This window comes from Furipterus horrens, unplaced genomic scaffold, assembly GCF_987537825.1.
Source record: "Furipterus horrens unplaced genomic scaffold, mFurHor1.1.pri manual_scaffold_5, whole genome shotgun sequence".
Classification (NCBI taxonomy): domain Eukaryota; kingdom Metazoa; phylum Chordata; class Mammalia; order Chiroptera; family Furipteridae; genus Furipterus; species Furipterus horrens.
In genome coordinates, this window is record NW_028327175.1 from 139998657 (window position 1) to 140017523 (window position 18867).

The 18867-nt window shown below is 39.9% G+C and overlaps 1 pseudogene; it reads left to right on the forward strand.

The window, feature by feature from the left end:
* The first annotated feature begins 15837 nt into the window (after positions 1-15837).
* LOC150009991 (large ribosomal subunit protein P1 pseudogene) lies at positions 15838-16206 on the forward strand (annotated as a pseudogene).
* Positions 16207-18867: the final 2661 nt, after the last annotated feature.

Consider the following 18867-nt stretch of genomic DNA (forward strand, 5'->3'; position numbering starts at 1 on the left):
ATTGAGTGTATGCAAAGCCTGGCTCTGTGTAGATTATTTGCCTTGCTGTTCATAGGTTGAATGTGGAAAAGGACTTCTCCTGAGGTCTTGGAGTTTTAGATAAGGCCTCTCAGCCTGAGAACAGTAGATGCTAAGTAGCCCCACATCCCTGCAAGACTGAGAGGGCACCAAACAGACCTGCCATTTCTCACTGCCGTTACCCACCTCTAGCCTGTGCAGGGAAGACTGGAAGAGAGAGATGACTGACAATATCATTGAGGCAGAAGAGTTATTGACTTCTGGATCTACGGGTAAGCTCTGCACTCCACCTTCCCCTAAGGTGAAATGGGATCAGAAGATGACTGGGGTGCAGCAGCAAGAAGAGACTGGCCACTTCTGCCTCTGCTGGCTGCTAGTCATGCTGCAGACACTGGGCTGCTCTTTGCTTGCAGATTCTGAAAGCTGGAGCTGCCCAGCATGGCAGGGGAGGAGAGACAGTGTGGGTGACGGCCCGCATGCCTGGTATTCATATGCAAAGATACACATGATTTTCCTGGGTCTGTTAGATGTTAGGGAAGATCACCGCATTCCTCCCATCTTATTGAGACCCCACTGAAAAGGCCTTCTTACAAGAAGAGGCTATGTGTTGTGTGCTGCTGGGTACAGGATCAGGGGCCAGCTGTAGAGTGCATTGCCTTGTTTAGGGAATTGTATGATGCAGAGGGTCTCTGAGGGGGGCCTCCAAAACATTCACGCGTCTGCACAGAACCAAAGAGCCAGGGTTCAGTCTTCTCTTACATCAGAGCGCATCAATGGCGAACAGAGCACCAGCTTAATAAAAGGACTTGGCCAATTTTCTTCTCTTTTTCCCTTCCTCTGCTCTGACTCTGGAAGACCCAGAGCAGGCAGAGGGGAGTGGGAGAGCAAGAAGGCAGGAAAAGGTGGAGGGCAGCAGGTCCAGAGCTGTGTTCCAAACCTGAGTGGGCGGGGAGGGGGGAGAGTCAGGGAGAGGGAGAGGCTTTTAGGTTTGTAGTTGGACTGGGCTGGATTTTTCAGTATTTGGAAGTGAGATTTGTTATTTTACCCAAAGTTTCTAGAAACCTCTTGTCCAAGGACCAGGAAAGGGAAGTTGCTGTAACACAGTGAAGCCAGGAGCTGGAGAAAAAGAAAACCCTTTTCTGATTTATCCTTCCACAAGTTCAGGTTGTTAGCAAACTGTTGGAAAGGCAAAGCCCTGTGAAGTATGATTACTATTTAATAACACTGAAGTTCAGAGAAGTCACGTTCCCCGCCCCAGGTCACGCGGCTGGAAAGTGGACGTCTCAGAGCCGAAACCTTGGATCCCGTGTGGCACCACGGCGTCCTCGCCTCATCGCTGCCCACTCTGAACGCAGCAAGTCCGAGGCTGGTGTTTTGGGAAGTAAGAGCACAGGTGAGGGCACTGCAGGCAGGTACGAGTCCCCACATGGGACCAAGACGGGCTTGAATGCAGAGGCATCTGAGCTGGGAAGTAAAGTCAGTTAAGGTGGAGCCCGGTTGTCGAGATCCGGGAGCGGGGCCTGGGTCTCACTGCCCCTGTAGGATTCTGAGTCAGCAGGCAAGGTGAGGCAAGTCACAGAGACTGGTCTAGCAGGTGTGAGGGGAGCCAACTCGGAAAGCGGGCCCTCTCAGCAGCCAGCACATGTGATGATGACAATCAGAACAATGAGACCAATGACGATGAGGGTGGCTAGAGAAATGGGCAGGACAGGATGACACACTTGATGGAGGGGACAAGGGAGAGGCTTAAATAGCAGGTTACTAAAGGAAAGAAGCCATTTGGGGCTGTCCCTCTTCTATTAAGGTAAACAACTTGAAGGGCAACCTGTCAGTCAAGGCTGCTATTAAGAGCCAGGGGCTTCCTGGGAAGGAAGATTGGCCTAATCTCGTTTGGCCTTTCTTCTGTTCTTTTCCTTGAATGGCAATGCAGGGTGAGTGCTAATGCCTGTGTCCAGACAATTCATAGAGGGTAGTGCCCAGGAAACATAGCGGGCTGCCAAGTCATAGCACACACAGGGGGATGTTCACTGCAGGGAACTGAACACAGGAAGGGTCTGGCTGGGGATGAGATTTTCCTCCCCTTTCCCCTTTTCCTGAAACATGGCACATAGCCAACTCCTCTCTGGGGTCAGGCACGCACTAAGCAAGGATAACAGAAAGGGGTCTTTTGTTGTTCCAAACTTCTGCTACTAGCAGGGACTGGAAACTCAAGCTCCCCTCTTGGAGGGATAAAAGAACAGGAAAGCAGGCAGAATGACATGATTGACGGCACAGACCAACAGCCGAGGAGGGAAAGAGATGAGACCAGAGAGCAAGGAGCAGAGGTGTTTGAAAAGCAAGAGGTGATAGGGAATAAGAAGCACTCAGTTAAGGTGGGGAGGGGGGCTCCCCAAGGCCCTGGGAGAGGGGTGACAGTGTGGGTGGCCCTGGGAGCTGAAAACAAAGGCCAAGTGGGCGGGGTGGAGCTCTCAGTAGGGTAGACGCTGCTGGGATGAGAACAGAAGGTTTGAAGGAAGTTACTGTTCTGAACATTCTTCTGGACGTGTCAGAGCATGTGGCTCATCAGCTCACAGTAAGGCTCAGCTTCTGCAGCAGCAGAGAACGGTTTCGTCTGCACTGTGAGAGGAGCTCTGCTTTTCAAAAGGGCCCACTAGCAAGCAGAGCCACAGCAATGAAAGCATAAGTGGATGCTAATGTATTGATTCACATAATGGGAAAGACAGCTGTGGACACAGCGGAGTATTCATGTCAGTAGATCTGGAGGTTACTCCCCTGCAGACAAGTGAGAAAGGAAGTCAAATTATAGTTAAGAGTTTGTAGAGGAGCCCACACCCAGAACAAGGGGAGTTTGCTATGGGATTCACAACAGGGATGCAGCCTGCACAGATGATCTCCCAGGCAGGGCTTAGGTGACCCAGCAATGTCAGATGCTTTATGTTTCCCCTTTTTATCCTCTAGGCCACCGTTTCTCAAAGTCTGACCTGAAAATACCTGCATCTCAGTTCACTGGGGAATTTAAATATCCAGCTTCCTGGGTGTCATCCCAGACTTATAGGAATCAAACTCTCCGAGGAGGGACCCCGGAACCTGCATTTTAAGTAAATTCTCCACAAGATTTATGAAACCTAAATGAATTTATGAAGGTTCTGGAATTACATTGAAATTCTGCTTCCCTGACTGATTCCATCTGGCTTCTCCATGAATTCTGGACCTCACCTACCCAGCCCCAGTTTTTGGCTTTAGTTCTTTCCTCCTGCTGTTTTCCCATCGTCTCCAGGGAGGACTTCTGCTTCTTGTGTACCTTGTTCAGGCAGACCACTAGTAAGGGGGACAGCTAGAGAGGAAGTCAGGCGCAGGCTGGCCCTCGTTCTCAGTCACCTGTCCTTATGCCTCCTCTGAAGCTGCCCTCCCGGTGGGAGAAAGTTGAAGAGTAGTTCTTGAGGCAAGGGAAGAGACCTGGTAGTGCCTACTTGCTACATCTCCAAAAAGCTGTCAGTGGTTTTGCCACAGTGTTTATGGTGAGCCTAGAGGGAGATAGGATGAAGTCAGCCTGAGGAAGTCAGAGATGGTTTCACAGAGGAGCTGTCTTTTCCTCCCTTCATGGTGGAGTAGGAGCGGAGCGGCCGGCGTGTTTGTGCAGGTGGTGTGGCAGCAGCATCCCCAGCCTCTACCTGCTAGAGGCCAGTGGTGCTCTCACTCCCCTAGCTGTGACAACTGAAAGTGTTTCCATGCATCACGAACTGTCCCCTTCCCTTAGGGTCAAAATTGTCCTTGGTTGAGATTAGTTGTTGAGACTAAAGGTAGCTCTGTTCCTGCCTAATGGAGCTTAAAAGTAAGCTTCGAAATGGTTGAACTGTTTCTAATGCACTCCACTGCATTCCAGAACAAAGTTTAGGGACATTAAAAAGAACACAAACAATCCAGCCTGCCAAAATATAAAATTCGCCGTTCTAGCATCCAACCAAAACATTCCAGACTTGCAAAGATATAGGAAAATAAACCACAATTAGGAGAAAATCACTCAGACTCAAAAATAGCACAGATGATAGAATTAAGGGAGAGGGAGGTTAACATAACTATGATTTATATATTCCATATGCTAAAATATATAAAGGGAAACATGAGCAGTTTTAGGAGTGATATAGATGATATAAAAAAAACCATATTGAACTTCTAGAGATGAAAAATACAATGTATAAGGTGAAAGGTACACCGAATGGGATTAACAACAGATTAGATACTTTAGAAGAAAAAAAAAAAAAAGTAACCCTGAAAACACAGTATTGCATTAAAACACCGAAGAGTATCAGAGTTTGGGAACAACTTTAGCTTACTATATACATAATTAGGGTTTCAGAGAAGAAGAAGGGGTAAAATATTTTGAAGAAATAATGGCTGAAAATTTTCCAAATTTGATGGAAGCTCTATATCTATAGATCCATTAATCTCAGTGAACTATGAGCAGGTGAAAGATGAAGAATACTACACAAAGGCATATTCTAATCAAAGTCATTAAAATAAGTGATAAAAAAAATCTTTGAAAAGAACCAGAGTAAAAAGACATTACATGCAGATGAACAAAGATGAGAATGACAGCAGACTTTCTTGTTGGAAGCAATGCAAGTTTTAAGAAAAAGATGGTGGAGCAACATGTTGGGGGAAAAAAAAAAAACTTGTAAACTTAGAGTTCACACCCAGCAGGAATATCTTTCAAAAATGAAAGCAACATAAAGATTGTTCTCAGGCATATAAAAGCTGAAAAAAATTCACCACCAGCAGCCCAGCACTATCAGAAATCTCAAAAGGAAGTCTTTAAGGTAGAAGAAAATGAAACCAGTCAGAAATCTGGATATATACAAAAGAATGAAGGACACCCGAAGTAATAAATATGTGGGCTAATACAAAAGACTTTTTTTTCTTATTTTACAAGGACATTATTTTAGTGAAAGCAAAATGTTTCTTTTTTTCTAAAATCAATAAATAACATAGCAATATTTTATTTTACCTTTATCCCATCTTTTAAACATTTCTGTTTTTATATTAGTTTTATTGTATCACCGTATTAGTGCAGTGTGCATGCATAGTCACTTATTAATCAAATAACAAAATAAAATATATCACTAGTATTGTATATTATTATAGGAGTTGCATGCTCATTTTTTTTCCAGACAAGGATGAATGATTAGAGATGACTACTGTAACTTATGAATGCCAATCAAAGTGTTTTGGATAGTGACATATTATTTTATTGTTTGTTTCAGCTCTTAGGAAAATCATTAGGGTTAGCAGAATGAACAATTGCTTGAAGCAGCGGGGAATCTGGAATGAAACTAAACTGCTGAATGTGAGCTTTCAAAATCTGAAGTCATTCATAGAACCTTGAGCTAGCTATAAAATATGTGATTTGGGTGACTGAAATAAAACAAAAAGACATGTCATCCTGCATGGTTATTTTGTCCTGTTTGAAACACACACACACACACACACACACACACACACACACACACAAATAAATAAATAAAAACAAGCCTTTGCGCTATTAAACGTTTTTAGTGCCTTAGAAATGAGCTAGCGCTAGCCTTACATTTTATGGCTTTAGAAACTGAGTCCTACTGAGATGAAGTTACTTAAGATCACACAGCAGTCAACTGGATTGCATTTGGCAGGTATTCGCCTCATGTGCTGGAGTGCGGGGATACCAACACATGAATTTCAAGTAGCAGGATAGCGCTCAGTTGTGACTCCCTCAGACCTCCTTGTCTGCTGTGCAGAGTTTTGATCACTAGAGGGCAACCTAGACAACAGCACCAGCTGATCCTGTGATTTCTCCAGTTTTGATTATTCATTCCAGGCAAGCTAACACAATTCGCTCTTTGTTATCACAAAATAAAGACATTTCCTAAAAAGTCACCTGCTGTGACAGAATTAAATAAACATGATATTCAGGGATTGACAAAAAAACAGGGGAAAAAACTGTAAATACGTTAGGAAGGGTTGTTGTTTTGTCTACTCTGTTAGTGTTCCTTCCCCACTAAATTAAACAGCTTAACATCCCCATGTTCTCTCCAGAAGCCATACAGAGGCTTCCCATTTCTCCAGTTAACACAGTTACAGCTGTTCGCCTTGAACTAACTTGCTTAGCACAGGAGGAGTTGTTCAGGTCAATTCTGCCTCATAAACCTCTCAGAAATCTCTCACCCGCTCGCTGCTGCTTCCCTGGTCCAAGCCTTGCCATGGCTTCCTTGGATTCTCATAATATCCTCCTTTTAAAAAAAAAAGATTTTATTTATTTATATATTTTTAGAGAGAGGGGAAGGGAGAGAAAAAGAGAGGGAGAAAAACATCAATGTGTGGTTGCCTCTTGCATGCCCTCCATTTGAGAACCTGGCCTGCAACCCAGGCATGTGCCCTGACTGGGAATCGAACTGGCAACCCTTTGGTTTTGCAGGCTGGTACTCAATCCACTGAGCCACACCAGCCAGGGCTCATAATATCCTTCTAATCAGACTTTCTGCTTTCACTCTCAACTCATCTTAAACTCATTTTCCACACTGCCATCTGAGTAGTCTTTTGAAGATTATGAATCTGGTTGTGTGATTTTCTTGCCTAAAATGCTTAATGGGAATTTTCAGATTATTCACCACTGTTTTGGGAAACACAGAGTGATTCAAATAAATGAATAGCACTGTTACTTTATCAACTCATTATTTTAAATGAAGCTCTGAGTAGGGGTTACTCTCCCTACCTCAGAAACAGAAGCATTCAACCATGGGCCACAGACAGCATAACACACCACCACCCACCACCCCACTGCCCCACCCCAGAGTCTCTCCCCGAGCTACTATAAGTACAACTCTGTGCTTGGAGGAGGGGAGAGATCAATATTTTGACTGGGGAACTTCAATAACCTAACAGAGACTGAAAGTTATGTGATCAGACTGAAATATTGTTAACAGTTTATTCAGTTCAGCTGATAACCATTATTTGTATAATAAAGCTGTTCCATGTTTATACCCCAATGAGTCAATCAAAATGGTTAAAAAAAGAAAAGAGTCATTGTAACGAGATAAATGTAGAAATCAAGAGAAAAGTCAGTAAGTGGTAACAAAAAAATGAATACTTTTATTTTGATCTAGTGTAGTTTCCTCAATGAAGAGATAGTCATGAGTCCTTATGAACCAAATGGCATTCAATGAAGACTTACAAAAAAATTTGGAGGAATACAAGGAGAAATGTATAAAACCACTGGAGATGAAAGATCTTTAGTATGTGATGAGCCTACTAGACCTTGGTGAGGTGAATTTTTCTTGTCTGAAGTCTCGCAGGAAGAGTGCAGCAGAGTTAAGCCTAGAACCCAGGTCTGTGTTGCCCCTGGCCTGTGTTCTTTCTATCTCAACAAACGGACTTCCTTCCCTGACATATGCACATGTGTATACATACCTAAAAAATAAAACATGTTCCCATGCCTGAAGCCAACGCTTAGAGGATCTTAAAAAGTGTATACTTTATAGGATGAATATCAAAAATTGTGAGAGAGAAGAGGTTCTTTTGACTGTTAAGGGGAATTGTTTCAATAGGCAAAATTCCTTTGGAAGCCTGGAATAATTTAATAATATTTGGCATTCACAAATTTGTTTTCATTCTTCAAAGCAAGAGCAAATAAATAATGGAGCAGCAAACAAAGATGATTAAGACAGCCTTATGCAAGTGAAAGTGCCTGGCATATGGCAACTGCTCGCTCCCTCCCTTTCTTCCTTCTAAATAATTAAGGTAATAAATAAAACTAGAATGGAAAAGCTCTTTCATTTACTCTAATCTGCAGACCCTTGGAATAACGTCGTAGTCTGGCAATCTGCTACAGACCAGATGCTGATAGACACACTGTCTCTTCAGCTTTATTCAGAAAATGTCAAAAGAACAAACAGCTCTGAGTGTAGCAAAAAATGTTCATGTTTGAAAAAAGTTTTCTCTTTGTAGCTGTTTTTCTCCATAAAGAATTAGCAATTAGAGATCATATAAAAACAATATATGTTTCAGTAAAAGAAAGGAAGGGAGGAAAAGGGGGAGGGGTAGGGGAACAAGGAAGGGCAAAAAGGAGGAAAGGAGAAAAATGAAAAAAGGAAATCTCATTTGGTATATAAGACACTGGAAAACTATCAGAAATGGTCATTGAAAACTAAATGGCATGAGATGGAATGAATATGAAGCATACAATTCCCATGTTATTTTATTGATCATGCATAATCACAGATTAAATCATAGTTCATTAGCATTTTTTTGGAATTTTACTCCTGGGAAAGAACAAGGAAGAGATTGTGACATTTGTGCTTTAACAGAAAGTAGACTTCCCAGACCTAAGCTCTGTTTTACCCGACTGTTTACCTATAACCTATGAGTCCAGGTTTCTCATGACTTCACCAGAATGGGGATGGAGTAGGGACTAGATTTGCCTAGAATGGGAATGACTCAGTGCTACCATCTACAAAATTATGTTAATGTATGGCTCTTGTAAATACTCATGACTTACTCTTAGTAGTGAAGTTAATAATCTCACAGGCCAGCAAAACATTCTTGTCACTCAGAGGTCTGAAAACTCCCTGTCTGTAGACCCATATAAATGTAGCACTTTGACTGAACACATCTGTTAGTCAGCCTACTTCCCCTGATACAATACTACCATATATATTGCTATATGCAAGTAGTCACATGGTCAAGTGATGATGGAGCATTGGGTGTCCTATAAAGCAGTGGTCCCCAACATCCAGGCCACAGATTGATATCCATCCAGGCCTGTTAGGTTCTGGGCCGCACAGCAGGAAGTGAGCTGGCATGTAATGCACTTGAATCATCCCAAAGCCATCCCCACGCCCACCTCAGGTCCATGGAAAAATTGTCTTCCATGAAACCAGACTCAGGTACCCAAAAGGTTGGGGACTGCTACTATAAGGCAAACTTTACAAAGAAATAAAAATAGTTGACACTCTATTTTAAGCACAGGAAGATTACCAAGTTAAATACTTAGAGTGACTGCATCCAAATATATAAACTAAATCTGTGTATCTATCTTATCTATCTATCATCATCTGTTGTTACCAATGACCTAAACATATTTGCAGTGTATCTAGAAACTTATGAGAGCAAAACATTGAATCTTGGTCAAATTTTCAAAACCTATGATATGAGATGCACAAATTGCATACTTCCTTATCAGTAGTCATTAGATGAGAAGTTTCATCCTGACGTATGATGTGGTGGTTTTGATTCCCATCAAGAAAGCTAACTTTAGTAGCTTGTTCTGAAAATACCCTGTACTTCAGTTGTGTAAATCTGTCCCTGTTATCTTACAGGGAACAAAAGGAGGGGAACATGACTCAGGCAAACGAGAATAGGGGAGCACAGTGACTTCTTAGAAATGAAAAATTGAAATAAAATCCTTTGAGTCAAGAGAGAAAATGCCACAATTGCATGTGTGCACACACACGCAAATCTATATTTAGAGATGTGATTCATAGCCAGAAAGAGTAGAGATTTAATATTCACACCTTATAAAATGCCCCATTTCCCATTTCTTCATGGGTCAATATGAACAAATAGGTGCTTTTGTTCCTTGTGATATTGTCGATTATGCACACATTATTCCTCAGTCTCTAATAAGGAGCAGAATCCCAAGATTTTCTCCAAAGTATGTTTGAAAAGTAACACAGAATTTTCCAACTCATCACATTTTCAATACAATGGTGAGGTTTAACTAGCAGTATTCTATCTACATTGGAAGTTATAAGGTAATTTGCCCACATCCCAAGAACCTTTGTGTCCTGTCCTTATTCTGAGTCTATTTGGAATTTCTAGGGAGTGAATTCAACCTGAGGAAGGCTAAAGCGGTCATATCCAGGATAATGGAAATTGGTCAGGTCACAATGAGAAAGTGGAGCAGGTTTAGGGCCAGTGAAGGAGTTCGAACCCACGCCAGCACTAAGGGAAAACATGGGCAAGCCTTTCCAGGTGTGTGTCCATGATATGTCTGGATCAGTGTCTATCTTAGAGAAGCCTTATTTTTGCCACAAATGGTCTCAATCCCCAGCATGCATCGTCATGAATTTGTGGGATGATTTTACAAAGGAAAAATAGTACAAATTAAAGGCAATGAATAAAAGGTAGGAATATGGGCACTTAATGGAGGTCTAAATAATGGAATCCTGAGTAGTCAAAGCAGAACTGGTTACTTCTCAGGATTAGGAGTATCCTGGCAAAGGATATCTGTAGTCAAGCTTCCAAGTTTACAGGAGATGTTAATTGTTTAAGGGAGTGAAATGTCAACCAGCAAAGAAAATCACAGAGCATCTGGTGTCCATGAGGGTGAATATAATATATATATCCATGAGTGTGAGGAAATATAATAGTTCAAATTTTGCTTATGGGATGGACTTTGAACTATTACATATGCTCAAAGAAGCCCTAAAGTCACCCTGACCCAGTGAATAGCTTTATCATAAAGTCTGGTTGCACATCTTCAGTGAGACCTTTGGAAACAAATCAAAAGAATACAATCTTACCTGGTTCAAAACTCTGGTTTAGCCATATCTAGAAAAAAAAAGGAAACACATAGGGTCACTGTGACTCAGAAAATCCCAGCATCAGTGAAGCGATTCCAGAGAAAGACAATTGGAGTACTCAAGCAGATGGAGAAATATCTATAGCTGGACAGTTTGAAAACTAAGTACACTTTGATCAGGAAATATAAAGACTAAATGGGGATAGCATCTTAGTTAGTGAGAGCATAATGGAAACATGGATGAACAGTGATTTGTTTCCCAGTTTCCAGAACACCAAATCTGCAGAAAGCCCTTGAAATACTAACTGGTAACAACATTGACCATGATGATGACAGTCATGAAGGCAGCAAATAATTTTGTCCTTATTAGAGTTCATGCTCAGTGAATGCTTATTGAATGAAATGGATCACCTTTTTGTTTCTGTTGTTTATGTGTGAGAAGCTAAGCTTTCAGGACCTCCCACAGAGACAAAGGATGACTTCTGTTGTTGAGCCATTTTCCAGCTGAGCCTACATGGTGCATTAGGCAGCCATTACAACAGCCCGAGACACCCTAGTCTTGTCATCTGTTTAACAGCGTAGAATGCGGTAAGCGTCCTCTGGGAAATGGAGTCCTTCCAGCCTGGTTATCCTAGTTTGGAGTCCCCAGGAAGCAGACCCTGAGATGGAGATTGGCATGCAGACTTTTTAGAAATCAATCCCTGTGGAAAGGAAGGACAAGGAGCAGGACTAAGCAGAGGGAGAAGCTGAGCAGTCTTCACAGATGCCTCAGACAACCATGTGGGAGTTAGGAAAATGGAAGAAAACTTCAGAGGTGCCATGCGTGGGACCTTTATGCATCTGAGTTGGTCATTAGTGGGGGATGCCTTACAGAGGAGAGGTGATTTTGGTCAGGCAGTTTATTTCACCTGAAGCAATCCCCAAAAGGAGCTGATGGCTGAGGGTGAGGGGCTGGGAGTAGTCCCAGCAGTTGGAAGTAAAAGGTCCTTCATTTCTGAAAAGGGATTTGGCAGTGCCTCGCAGTATCTTCCACACCCTCCTTAATCTTGACCTCAGGTTCCCATTCCTGTTTTACTCAGCTGGACAGCAAGACTCTGCTCAAGCTCTGTTTAGTGAAAGACCATGGTAGGTGCCAAGTATAAGACCAGCCCTTGGGGAAACCAAGGAGCTGAGCGCTTCATCATCAGTGGTCCCAGCTTCTCTTCCTGGACTTCTCGCTCCCTTTGTCACTGCTTCTTGCTCCATCTGCTCCTCTCTTTCTTGCCAAGTGCTCTTCCAGCACCTGTAGGACACCCACCTTTCCAGTGGAAATGATACGATAAATTCATTCACCCAAACCTGTCTGTGACAGGGACTGGATTTGCATTTCAATGTACAACAGTCTTTGGGCCCAAAGAGTGGAGCCCTCTGGAATTTCAGGCTGCTTTGGATGAGCAGAGGCATTGTTTGGGGAAAGTGATACACCTTCCCGAGTCGTAGGAATGAAGTGGTATTGGGAGTCATGGAGCTCTGAAAGTTAAGTGTGGTGCTGAAGAGATCCCACAAAACTGGTGTGGATGGGACCAGCAAGAGAGAGGAGAAAAGTGAGCTTTTCCTGGAGGCTCTTGCCTGCTGGGTATGATTGACAACTGCAGATAAAAGCCAGAGCTGGCTCCTTCAGCGTGGGAACAGCTGCTGCCTAGCAACTCAGGCTAAAGAATCAAAGGTTTTTTTCTACCCTGAGCTAAGAATTCGCCCCTTGTCAGTTCTGATGCATGCGTTAAAGTAAATCCAAGTAGAGAGCTGGAGAAGCTAGACTTCTGTTAAAGTGATGCCGGTGAAGGTAGTGTGCAGGGGGCTAGAAATGGTTTCTAGCTCACACACTGCCCTCACCCCCCTGCCCCTGTGATCTCCACTTGTTTTAGCTGCCAGCATCACACCTTTTAGTAAGAACTTGGGGTAACTTAAAAGAGGCCACACAAAGGAAAGATTTTAGAAGATTTTTATTGATATATCACAGCCCTCTGAAGTTTAAGGCCAGGAAACTTTCTGGAAGATTTTATGTGCTCTAATAGGCTGTAAAGTTTGTGTCTTTACGTCTTCATCTGATCCTATCTTACTATTTTCGGGAGTTTATCTCATTCTTTGATAGTCTATAAATTACACCATCAATAAGTGTAATGTTGCATTTTGAAAAATCTCAAGGTACCTACATTTTGCATGTCAGTGGGTTGTTTCCTGGAAGAAGCATATAGGAAATAAGTAAGTTATTAAAGAAGTAGATTTGAATTCTTTTTCTGAATTCACTTTTAATTCTGCTTTATAGTGCACCTCTTTATCTGCAATATAATTCTTCTGTGTCATCAGTGATATTTTCTTATATTACAGTGGAATGTAAATCCTATAAAAGCAGAAATTTTTGTCTTTTTTTGCTTATAGATATGTTCCTGTATAAAAATATAGTTATGAAATCAATAAATATTTATAGCATGAAATTCATATTTTTTGTCACCATCTGGGGCTAAAAATTCTCAAGCTGCTTTTTAGTTTCTCAAAATAGCTTACCTTCACTCTCATAAAAATGTAACTGTCTGCCTCAATCTTTCTTTTTGCTCATAATGACTTAACTGGTAATCCTTCTGGCCTAGTATATTGGAAATAGTTGATTAGGAGTCATAATCCCCAGGATTAGTTAAGAATCAACTAATAATTATTCAGGAAAACTTGGGCAACTCATTTAAATTTTCTGGGTCTCCATTGGTTTATCTGTAAAAAGTGACTTAATAATGTCTTAGTCTTACAAATCTTTGGGTTGGATCTAATGACATAACAGTTTAATGGTTAAAACAAGAATGCTGGATCTAGACTCAAATCCCAGCTCTTTCTAATTAATTGTACGACTTAAGGCAAGATATTTAATCTTTTTATGCTTTAGTTTATTCGTATTTAAATGTAGATATTTATAGTGCTTTTCTCTTGGAATTATTATTAGTATATAGATAAAAATAGTCAATATATGCGAAAACACAGTGTCTGCCATGTAAAAGTGCTCATAATAAATATTAGGTATTATTAACTATATGACACATTTGGAAAAATGTGAATTGCTGTACCAATGTAAGGTAATTAGATTTCCATTTTAACAGCTCATCGATGGCCCAAGCTAAAATGAACTACTAATGTGGAAATTTTAGACCCAGTGATAAGCTAGGGGTGAATGATTTGGTATCTCTCAAATTGCACCTCATACTTGGCCATGTCTGTTCCCAGGCTGGTTTGAGCTGCCCATGTAACAGGTAAATTTACTCACGGTGACTTTGCCTTTCTGAGTTCTGTTATCATCTGCCTATGTGACATTGGCCAAGTCAGTTACCTGATTTGATTCTTAATTTCCTCATTTGTAAAATGGGAATGATAACAGCTTACTGCCTTTTTCATAAAATTAGTGAGAGGCCCAATTAAGAAATTCACTATTCAGTTATGAGATAATATTATTCTTTTGTTTATTCTCTCTGACATTTTGATTGACTTTCATCCTGCTCTACAAAAATCGTAGGCTATTTGATGCAGTGCAACTCTAGGTGTAGCCTCTTATAAATTAAAATTTTTTTTCTTTTTCTATTCAGACTCCTTCATTATGCAAAGCTGAAAACAGATGCTATAAGCCATCCAAGTAGATAAGGCCCCAAATCAAATGGACTGTAGGGGCAATGGTGTTGGAGGAGGGCTCATTGACTAATCAGTCAGCCACGAGGGCCCGTCTCAGAGCAGTACAGTGTTTGCAAATGGCCAAGGTGGTCTAAGAGGCTTAGTATGCCAAGTTTAACATATTAAACTTTAAAAAAAATTGTTTATTCTCACCTAAGGACTCTTTCTTTCTTTCTTTCTCTCTTTCTTTCTTTCTTCCTTTTCTTTCTTTTTTTTTTTTTATTTTTAATTTTTTTTTTATTTTAGACAGAGAGAGAGAGAAAGAGGGGGGCAGGGGGACATCTCATATGCACCCTGACCAAGGATCAAACCTGCAACCCAAGTATGTGCCCTGATCTGGAATCAAACCTGTGACCTTCCAGTCCATGGGAGGACACTCCAAACAACTGAGCCACACCAGCCATATTAAACTTTTTAATGAATTAAATCATTTACAGTCTTGTTATGTTTCATAAATATGAATATTATAGAGTTGAAAATTGGATGTAGAATAATATGCTTTGGGGTTATGATGTAATAATTGGTATTGGATTATCCCTCCTGTGGTAAACCATGCTAAAACTGGTAAAAACATGAAGCAACTATTGCCTAACCTTGGAAAACAGCAATGCAAAGGATGACCCCTAAGAGAAACTCATGTGGTAAGACCCACATTCTCACAGTTCTCTGCTTGGGGGTATTTTCCCAGCCATGGTGTAGATTGCTGGGATCTAAGCAGAGCACAGCAGTCCTGGTGAGCTGAGGAAACAGATCAGAGTTTGGGGTTTCTGAAGTGGCTGAGATCTGCAAAGCAGGCAGTAGAGAGGAGGAACTGCAGAGTAGGAGGGAGTTCTCCCTGAGTCCTTGGCTGAGGACTGTGCTGCATAGGTATAGGGCAAGACTATGTAAGGCTTACCAGAGAACACTTCTGCATAATTCAGTATGCAGTGCTGGGGGATGTTGGAGATCCTGCACCGCTATAATGGAGAGAGAGCATTAATATCTTGTTAATATCTCAAGCATCCAGCATTGAGATCAGAAAGGTCACATGTTAGAAGTGAGAACCATGCTTTGGGGTAAGGACTACTCAATCAACCTAATCTAAAGCAACCTAACACCAATTCTCCAGAAGAAGCAAAGTTGAGGGGCTTTCTACAGATCCATCCCACCATAGTGAAAAGCCCAACCTATACAAGTTCAAGGTGATAACCAGTAATTGATCCGCCTAGTAGAATAAAAATAAACATTTAAGAGAGATAAGAGAATCCAGAGCCTCTGGAACGTATCATGAATAATACCAAATACACAATAAAAAATTACCAGATATGCAAAGAAACAGGAAGTTATGACCTATAATCAAGAACAAAAGAAGTCAGTAAAAACCAACCCCCAAATGGTTCAGATGCTGGATTTACTAGACAAAAATTTTAGGGCAGCCATTACAAATATTTTAAGAGAAAAAATAAAAAATATGCCAGAGTTTAAAATCTATGCCTTAGTAAATAGGTAGGACATTTCAGCAGAGAAGTGAATATGCATATACATGTATTACCACCTAGAAATTCTGAAACTGAGGCGCTTGCCCTGCACTCGCCTACACCATGGCCTCCGTCTTGGAGCTCACCTGCATCTACTTGGCCCTTATCCTGCATGACAATGAGGTAGCAGTGATGGAGGATAAGATCAATGCCCTCATTAAAACAGCTGGTGTAAATGTTGACCCTTCCTGGCCAGGCTTGTTTGTAAAGGCTCTGGCCAATGTCAACATTGGGAGTCTCATCTGCAATGTAGGGGCTGGTGGACCTGCCACAACAGCTAGTGCTGCACCAGCAGGCGGTCCTGCCCCCTCCACTGCTGCTGCCCCAGCTGAGGAGAAGAAAGTGGAAGCAAAGAAAAAAGAATTGAAGGAGTCTGATGATGACATGGGTTTGGTCTTTTTGACTAAATCTCTTTTGCAACACATTCAATAAAAAGCTGAACTCTAAAAAAATAAAAAAGAAATTCTGAAATTGAAAAATGTAGTAACTTTTACAATCTGAAGTACAGAAAGAAAAAAAGTTAAATAAAAATAAAGAGATCCTTAGAAACCTGTCGAGAAAATGGTCCAATATACATGTAATAGAAATATCAAAAGAAAAAGACATAAAAAAAACAGAAAATTTTGAGAAAATAATGACCAAAAAATCCTTAAATTTAATGACAATTACTGACTTAAAGATCTAGGGAGAAAAAAAAAAGACTCCAAAAAGAATAACTATAAGGACAATCACCCTTAGACACATCAAACTGCTGAAAAATCAAAGGTAAAACATCTTGTAAGCAACTAGAGAAAAAGCATATTACCTGCAAGGTAATATAATAGAATTAAATATGTAAAGTGCTGAAATTAAAACAAAAAAGAAACAAATAAAAGCCCTTTCAACCTACAATTCTATATCCAGTGAAAGTAGTTTTCAATTAAAGGGATGACATAAAGACATTTTCAGTTAAACAAAAGCTGAGAGAATTTACCACCAGCAGACCTACCCCCTGACAACTGCTCACAGGAAATGATACAGAAGGAAACTCAGATCTAAAGAAGGAAAGAGGAGTCCCAGAAATGGTAAATGAGAGGGTACATTTAAATGACAATATTTTTCTTTTTATAATGTTCTTGAAAGTAAATAAACTACTGAAATCACAATAAATGATAATGTTGTAAAGGAATTTTACAACATCTGTAGAAAAAAGGTCTGACAATGGTGGCGCCAAGAACAAGGGTGGAGAATCAGTGGAACTGTATTGTAAGTTTATGACCTTTGTAAAGTGCGAAGTGAAAGTATCCGTTGTGAAGTAGGAAGGATGAAGTAGGAAATGCAACGCTCAGATATGCAGTGTGAAGCTCTAAGACGTACCATATGGACTTTAACTAGACTTTGTTAAGGATGTGTATTGTTAACCTTAGAGCAACCACTAAAAATTTAAACTGAAAGAGATATAAGAAGCCAATAGATAAAATAAAATGGAACACTAGAAGTATTTAATTAACCCCAAAGAAAAAGAAAGCAGGGAACAATTAACAGAGGGAGGAAAAAGAAAAAAACCAGAAGAGGCAAATGGAAAACAAATGGCAAGAAGATAGATTTAAATTCTTCATTAAGTATCAATAGACTAACCTAAACCCAAAGTAAAAGGCATAAATCTTCTTGCTGGATTAAAAAAACAAGACCCAGTATATGATATCTACAAGAGGCATATTATGAATATAAGATACAAATAAAACAGAAAGAAATATACCGTGCAACATTAGGTGTAAGAAAGCTGGCATTACTATATTAATATCAGATAAATTAGATTTTAGGACTAAAAGTAAATATTAGAAGAGATAAAGAGGGGTAAGTCATCAGAAAGACATGATAATCCTAAATGTGTACTCCTAATAAAAGAACTTCAAAATTCATGAGGCAAAAACTAAAAAAACCAAAAGACAAACACCAAATGAATCCACAATCATAGTTGATGATTTTAACATTCTCCGTTCAGTAATTGCTAGAATAAGTAGACAAAAAATCTGTAAGAATATGAAAATCTTGACGTTATCACTCAAATGTATCCAGTTGATATTTATCAAGCACTTCAACCAACAACTATAAAATACCTGTTCCTCTCAAGAGCACATAGGACATTTACTAAAATAGCCATTGGCTGAGCTATAAAATAAATGTCGATAAGTTTAAAAAGGATTAAAATCATAAAGAGTATATTCTCTGACAACAGTGGAATTGAATTAGAAATCAATAAGAAGCTATCTAGAAAATTCTGAAAGTGTTTGGAAATCGAAATAGTGCATTTATCAATAAACTATACTCAGTGAAAAAAAGTTCCAAGGGAAGTTGAAAATACTTTTAATTTAATGATAACAAAAACATACTTGATAAGATTTTGGGACACAAAGTAGTAGTTAGAAGGAAATTTAAAGATTTAAATGCTTATTTTAGAAAAGAAAAAAGTTTAAAATCAATGATGTAAGTTTCCAAATTAAGAAGCTAGAAAAAGAAGAGCAGATTAAGTAGAATGAAGAAAATAGTCAATATAAAAACAGAAATAAATGAAATAGAGTACAAACAATAGAGAAAACTATCAGAACTAAAAGTTGGTATTTTTGAAAATCTTACATCCTGGCCAAGGCACAAATCAATCTATCAATTTTTATATTCACATAATGCATTTGGCAGAAGTTTTCCAGAAGACTTCAGCAATGTTATTTACTGATCTCCACTCAGACAGGTAAGGAATAATTAGAAAAAAATTCATTCGATAAAATATATGCAACCAGATGGGTCCTGAAGAGGTCAGTTTATTTACATACAGTCTCCAGAAATTGGTTTAGAAATCATTTAAAAAATTATTTAACTATTATTTTTTAACAAAAATACATGCTTATAGTTTTAAAAGTCAAAGCATAGTAAGCAATTTATAAAGAATGAATTCCATGTGCCTTGTCCCACCAGTCATGCCCGTAGTTCTGCTTCTCAAAGGCCAGCAGTGTCCTTGTTTATTTTTTCCCTGATGTTTACTTACATAATTTAAAATTAAGTTTTAAACTTTTTAATATGTCAATTCTATACATTATATATTTCCTATTATGGCAC